At 35.2% G+C, this 7,995-nt stretch overlaps 1 non-coding gene across 1 annotated transcript; it reads right to left on the reverse strand.

Annotated features, from left to right (window-relative positions):
• Positions 1-1,708: 1,708 nt before the first annotated feature.
• trnas-gcu (transfer RNA serine (anticodon GCU)) lies at positions 1,709-1,790 on the reverse strand. Its single transcript has one exon. It is a non-coding gene; the product is annotated as a tRNA-Ser (tRNA).
• Positions 1,791-7,995: the final 6,205 nt, after the last annotated feature.

Consider the following 7,995-nt stretch of genomic DNA (forward strand, 5'->3'; position numbering starts at 1 on the left):
ATATTCAGTATAATACTCTGTCATAATCATCTAAACAGAATAACAAGAGCAGGAACACGTTCCCCACTGATTGAAACAGGCTTGCCTACTGCCAACTGTGGTATATTTAACAGCATCTTTTTTTGGGGAAAACTGACACAAATCATGAAAACACATAACAAAGCAAAATTTAAATAGGAAATTGTGCACACAATCGGGTTTGAATAAAAGTACAAATATGATTTAAAATTAAATATATAACAAATAACTGTGACCATGAAAGCTTCTAAAATAAACCAATACATATTTTTCAGTCATTAAAATGAAAATAAAAATCATTGTTCTAGATTTTTAATTTCTATATCTGTAAAGAACACAATTATTTGTTCCTTATGCACAGCTTAGTTTTTTAAATCCACAAACTCGAACTGTCGCATACAGGTACTTCTCAGAATAAGTCCATTTTTGACTTTGATACTCAGGAGTGAAACCAGGGCGATGAAATTTCATAGTGTTATCTATTAAAAGAGAAAATCTGCCCATCTGGTCGTGATGGCAGAACATAAGAATATATGAAATTTAGCAAACAAGATGAGACCATTCAGTCTATCAAGCTCATTTACTTAGCTAATAGCTGTCGCAATATCTTATCCAGAGTATGTGTAGTGTTAAGGTTACCACGCTTGCCTCTGGAGCAAGGAGACTAGGTTTCATTAACACCCATTATGGTGAACTTTTTTTTAATCAACCATTAAACCTCACTATTTTTGTTTTAGCCTCTACCTGTCCAAAGTAGGGTCATAAGTGCAATCTCTCAAATGACCAACCAGTTAAACCACCTACCTGCACGACACTGTTTCTGCCATCTAGCCGATGTAACTCCACAGGTAAGTCAGACCTCATGATAAATTGGGATCAAGTGGCCATGATCTTAAAGGAATATAAAAAAAAAAGAATTAGTATTTATAACATGATTTCATAATACCACTTCCATTGGTTTTGCAGCTAAACAAAACTGCTTCTTTCATATGCAACTGTAAGTTACTTGCTCAGATTATGCAATAAAATTTATAGCAATGTTTTTAAATAAAACTGAGGCTATGCTATGCTGGGAAGCATAGTTAATAAAATAATTTAAGACATACTTACCAGTATAAAAATTAACATTGTGAAATTGTATTCTTTCGGTGTTGCCTGGTCTACTGTAAGCGAATTTGAAAATCATCAGTGATTGCCATTTTTTTTAATTATTACTATTATTATTATTATGTGCAGAAGTCTCCACAAACATGTACTTGGTGCATCCCTAACAATCATATTGTCAGCAAATCTTCTCATACTCTTCGTAAAAAATAAAATTAAATAAGGCGAAAATTGAACTCCTTCTTTCTATAAAAAAATCACACTTGTTTAATAGCGGTGTTAGCTCAAGTTTACATATGTAAGCAAAATTTTGATTAGGGATTTTGGAGTAGATTTTTTTTCATGTTGTTAAGAAATCCAGGTTTGCTTGCTTAAATGTGATCAGGTACTAAAATGTGTTCCAGCTGTTCTAAAAAAATCTAAAACAAATACAGTAATCCTCATCAGAAGAAATTTTGTTTTTTTTTTAAATTAATTTTATTGTAATCATTCCATACAAATAGATCAATTTTTACAAAAGATAGGATTGAAAACAAGTTGCCCCCCACCCACGAGAAAGGATAATAGACTGTAAGATTTAATGTTACGACAAGGGTGGGACTCAAACCCACGCATGCAGAGCACAATGGATTAGCAGTCCATCACCTTAACCACTCGGCCACCTTGTCACGTCATCAGAAGAATTTTTGTACATTGCAGTCATGAAACGGTGATACACTGCACAGCCCTAACACCTGGCCAAGGAGCAGTTGTATGTGAATTTGTGAATTAGCCAAGGTGATAACTCATGCTTTGGTTTTGCAAATAAGCAAGCAGGTATGGAAGGTAAACATTACTCAGTGTTTTGTGGGTTAGCAAATTGGATTTTATGCTTATTTTTGACCTGACCATACTTGTTCTCCAGGTCCACAAAATTACTTTAATGCCTAAGCAATAACTCAAGCATCCTCGTAACCTCCTTAGCATTACATTTTTCTCAAAAAATCATGTTGCATTTTTTTGGCTTGAAAAATGACGTTTTTATTAAATCTCATCTTTCTACTGTAAAGCATGCAAAACACTAGAAGTACAAAGGCAGAAGTTTAGAAAATATAACGATGCAAATATTAATAATAATAATAATAATATGAAGAGCACACTGCACATGTGCGAGTGACACGAGTGTCACTTTCGGTTTCATTGACTGTTTCAGTTTTACTACCTGAAGACTTCGTCATCACTGATGATGAGAGGTGTTTCTTACGAGATGCTATTTAGAGGCTAGGAGAAGATGCATCTTCTGGATAATGCTCGTGCCTGATGCTTACATAAGACATGCCTATACTGTGGCCCAAGTAAACCTTGGGTCTTAAATGAGACGCATCTATACTGATGTCCATGTGAAACTCTGGCCTAATGCTTTTAGCACAACATTGGATCTACACAATTGAAGGTTCTTCCAGAACTGTCTTATGTAGGGGGATTACCTTCCAGCTTCTGGCAATAGCCCTAAACTCTATTCTTTACATGCTTGGTCTGTTTCTTGTCTTGACTGAGACAAATGATTTGGGACATATTTTGGACAGCTAAGTATGGGCTCCAGGTCAAAAGACAATCCAGTCTCCCCAGTGTATTCTGCCTAACATGTTCTTAGATGATTATATGAGTGGGTCTTGTGGCAGTTTGGGGTATCCACTTTCATTCAAACACCACAGGTGGCTGCACAGAGCTTTGACCAGGCAATGGTGGAGCTGAATGCCACCACAGAAGAACTAGAAAAGAAACCATAACCATAAAGGGAGTGATAGAACAATATGGGTCTATTGATATTCCAAAGGTTTCTGTGAGAATTTCAAAAATATTTCTTCAGTAGAGTGTTTGCTCAAGGCTAAGACAGAAGCTGTAGTTTAGGAAGGCTGATGCCTGATATCACATTTAACAATGATGTCTTATCCTGAACAGAATTTAGTTTGGCGGTATTGTCTCTAACAATGGGGTCTTATCCTGAACAGATTTTAGATTAAATTTGTTTTTTTTAACTGTAAAATAATGTAGAAAATGAATCTAAATTAACTTGTATTTCACAACTTAATAGTTTAGATTACATGCTCATGCCTGGATATGCTGGATATTTCAGCTAGATATTTCAGGGACAACAAAACACATCATGTATTTTTAACAGCACAAATGGCAGCAGTGACTTTGAGTAAAAATTCTACTTATATTGGTACTTCATTCTCAGTAATCTTGAAAGTGCTGCAGCTATGATAGTTTCTGAATAATATGAAGCACAGCACAGCATGCCGAGAAGCAGAAATATTGGACTCTTTTTCTATTCTAAAACCACCATGTAGTTTGAGATATATAGCTATATTGAAATGTTTACATTTCAGGTTTTGATTTTTAATACATTTGCACACCTTTCTAAAATATGTTTTTGCGTTCTCATTTATGAAATGGACGCAGTATAGCGCCTGACCCGGCACAGACTCACTCAGAGGTACGTGTAAAACACACAAGGACTTTTATTTTCTTCACCTGTGGGGCTTGTCTTCACCCCATGAACACGACAGGCAATACACAGTCCCAAAAGCACTTAAATCACAACACAACAACTTCTGGCACCACCACTCCTCCCGGGCAACCTCGTTCTCTTCCTCCCGATTCTGGCCCTAAGTGGTGGTTGCCAGTCCTTTTTATAGCCCACCCGGAAGTGCTCCAGGTGCTTGATCACCTGTTGCTAATTGCACTTCCAGGTGGAGTTGTCCAGGCTGGCTCCAGGATCTATGCAGCACCCCCTGGTGGCAACCCCAGATCCCCACAGGGTTGTGGAGAACTCCATCTCCCATGAAACCCTGTGGGAAACTGAGGCACCATCATCAGCCAGGGAGGCTGCCACCAAGCATCCTGGGGGAGGTACTGAGGAGCCCATGGCTGCTCCCCCGGAACATAAGTAGAAGGGGCATCCCACACGCCACACATTATGGGTTATTGGGTGCAAATTGATGGGCAAAAATGACAAATGTATCCATTTAAAGATAAATCTAAACTGTGATAGACAAAGTGTGCAGAAAGTGAAGGGAGTTGATTACTTTTTGAATCTACTTTATGCAGGTTTTTATTAATGATGCCGATAAAATGAAAAAGGCCATCTTGTGGCACAATTTGGAGCAAAAGCAATACATTTTGGAATTTAAATACAAAAGTATTTTCAGGACAGTGATCTGTAAATCAAACTTATACACAAACATACAAAGCGTGAAAAATAACCATTCAGCTTCATCTGCAGCATTTTCTGTATCAGGAGATAATACTGTGTATGTGTGCACTGGCATTGAAGAGGTGTTTATTACATTAATTGTTTCCTTAAGATTAAATAAGGAGTGTCTGACCTTAGACTTGGCAGGCCCTGTGAAACAATGGAAAGTAGCATTTTTTCTAGGTACTTTTCAGGTGCATTTGCTTGAATATTGAGTTGGTGTTTTCTAGAGGTATGTCTGTAAGATTTGTACCCTTTGGGATTGTTTTATTTTGCTTGGAAAAAGTAGATGTATAAGTGTATTACAGTTATTTTTGGTAGTATGTTGCTTCTGGCCACACTAGTGACAATAGTTTGATTTCAAAGTTATTAATAAAATTGGCTTGATTATACAGCTGGACTAGAAAATAATTGCTTTGTATAGATTTGATACCACCAACGAAAGCAATGCAATTGTGCAATGCTGGAGTGTCAGAGATTTTCCATAAAAGTTCTTAAAGGCATGTTTATTTATAGCTTATGTTTACAATATTACTGCATAATAACCTTTAAATACCTTATTTAATTTTAATTAGTTTTTGTTCTGTTAGTGGCATTCTACTCCAGAATTGAGACTAGAAATTTCCTTAATATCTATTTAGTTTTAAAATGGTATTTGCCTTTTTTCCCATTTTTAAAATGTGGATAACATGATTTATGTAACATTTGTTTGTTCTGAAAGTCAGCCTGAAGTACAAACTGTTTCTTCAGAGATGGACTTTAATGTATATTCTTCTTTAACTTTTGAGATGGGGTATTTCAGTATTACCATCTTAAATGAATAGTAGGATGTTATTTGAGCACTTGGGTGTACCTTCAGACAGAGATACACATGGAATGTCATCATTTGCATGCACGAGTGGTTTAAAAGAGATAAGAGATAAGTTTAAAACGTTGGTCTGTAAGTGCTAATCCCATGATACCTCGTAAATTGGGCAGCATCTCACTATTTCAAAAGTAAAAGTATATTTTTATTGTTTAACAATACTTATTAATATTTGAGTAACTAACCTCACAGGTGTTCCATTTGGGAATATATAAGTTAGCCAGCACTAGTGGGGCATGTTTCAGTGTGAAGGCTGTCTTCTTTAATGTTAATGATATGCAAAGCTTTTGATATCACCTTCAGGTCTTATATCTGCTACATTCTAGCCTCTAGTTCTTTTATCTGCTTAATCTATTGAAGTTTTCAACAGGATTCTTTCAGGCTTCATATATACAAACTTCTCCAGAATAAGAGAGAAAATCACCTGATGTCAAGCTTACATTTGGAAGGCATTCCTAGGGTGCCTTAATATATCAGTCTGTGTAGCAGATCTACCCTGCATTTTACTTAAGCCAGTGACAGGGTCAATTGCCTGCTCAACCCACGTGTCCAAAATATATAGCATCAGATCAGATCACACAAATACAAAGTTGATCATTTTCCTATAGCCTAAAAAAATCTACTGATGACCTTTTGTCTTATGATCTAGTGAGTTTCTGAACAACGGGAAAAAATCAAACTGCTTAAAGCTGATGCTTAATTTCTCATAAACTTGGTTTTATATATCTGTTTTGGGTGGCTTTACTTTGACAAGTGCATTTTTGGTGTGAGACAGCTAGTCTTAATGCAAGGTGGATTGCTGTTATCTCAAAATTGAATGTATACTTTATCTGGAAATGTTTTTTTTCGTGAGACGATTATTTTGCAATCATCTAATTCTTTCAAAGTCCCAGAATAACATTATTGTAATTTTAGATTAAAATGTCAATGTTTATTTTACAGTAATGGAAGCCAACATAACAAATGGTTACTGTTTCCATATCTACCTTTTCCATTAAACTTACGAAAGAAACAGTCTAAAGTGCTAGTAGAAGTTTGAAATTTATTGTCATGTGTACCAACATATGCAACACTCCGATGATCAGGTATGTGGTAACAGCATTGTAAGGGCAGGAGACATCTACAGTGATTTTGGAAAAGAAAACAATTTTTGCTGTTCATTAGTCTATGAAGACTTATAAGACCATTTCCAAAGCAATATGAAGTATACAATGTTACATTGAGAAGAATTATATAAAAATGAGTAGTACTCAATACAGCTTTAAACCTTGCCAGGGCTTGGCATTGTTGTAGCGAAAAATTATCACCAGAAGGCTTTTTACCTGAAATGAAGGCTATTAGGACTCAATGGATAGGCATACAGAGTCTATAGCTTTATTAAAATAAAATAACCATAATAATAACAAGGACTCAACCCAATACAGCCAAACAGTTCAAAACCCAAAACTTATATATCATTTCTTATCACTTTAACCTCGTTCAATTAGCTCATTCTGCACCTGGTTTTACTGTCCATTGTTCCTCTCTAGTTTCTGTTTTGCTTATTTTTATTGGTCTACAGTTGGGCAGATGTCTTCCTTTTACCGTCTTTGGGCTTTTCTTGTGTCATTTCCTTTCCTAAGTCTTTCAACCTAGGTCATAATGGTGGCCTGAATCTAAGCTTTAATTTAAAAAGAAATAGGGCATGTACCTTTATTTAATCATTTGCTTGATTTACATTAATTTCTGTACTTAGGTTAAATGCTAGTATTACTAATTTTCTAAACTTATTTATGCTAGAATATATTTTGTTATTTTCCTTACATTACATTATCTGACCTTGGCAGCAATGCCTTTTTGCCATTTTTGCTGATTCACTATTCCAGCTGGCTTCTCACATGCCTACTAAAACCATTTTTTCCTGCATTTTGTTACTGGTATTGCTCCTTGTTTTCTGGCCTCCATGAGAACAGATGTTCTCATGCCTTCTTATCTTGTCTTTGGTTAGTTTCTGTGCGTCATTTTTGTCCTGTTCTCATCTTGCTTTCTTAATACTGGTAATTTTCCTTCAAGCTTAAAAAATAGTGCAATATAACTGATTTTTTTAGTTAACCATTTGCTTGCTTATTTGCTTAACATTCTAATTTATGCTTAATCTTAATGTTTTAGAAGGCTATTAATTACTTTTATGCCTATTTATGCTAATATGCTATTTATGTCTATGTATACATTTTTTTCCTTCTATAGCATCCTAGATTTGTTATCACCATGGGGCTTCAAAGCATATACTTAAGTAAACATTGAGAAATTCTGGGAATTGTAAAAGAAAGGTGTTACATAAGAAATATTCAGTTATGCTAGTGAAATGATACTTTATATAATTGATCCATGCTGGAAAAGTATCAGAGTTGTTCCCCTGAATTTTGCTGTTGTGAGAATTTAATGAGGACTAGAACAATGTGACTGAATATAGATACTTATATTCATGAAAAGTTGGAAGAGGGTAACAGATTTTGTATTTCTGAATTCTGGTGTTCTTTCTTTCTTAAATAATAAAATGTAATTTGGGCATATCTACATGAATCTTTTACCAATAATATGTTATTAAATATTGAGGTAGCAAAAAGAGCAATCATACAATGGAAGCCTACTGTATTGTCGTGATGGACAATGTTTGGTTCTTGATATGAATTATCACAGAAATCCAATATCAGTTTTCCACAGGATTCAAGATAGTTTTCCCCAGACTTATGTTGGAAATAGGAAATGACAGTCTTGGTTGGAAAAACAT

This window comes from Erpetoichthys calabaricus, chromosome 1, assembly GCF_900747795.2.
Source record: "Erpetoichthys calabaricus chromosome 1, fErpCal1.3, whole genome shotgun sequence".
Taxonomy (NCBI): domain Eukaryota; kingdom Metazoa; phylum Chordata; class Cladistia; order Polypteriformes; family Polypteridae; genus Erpetoichthys; species Erpetoichthys calabaricus.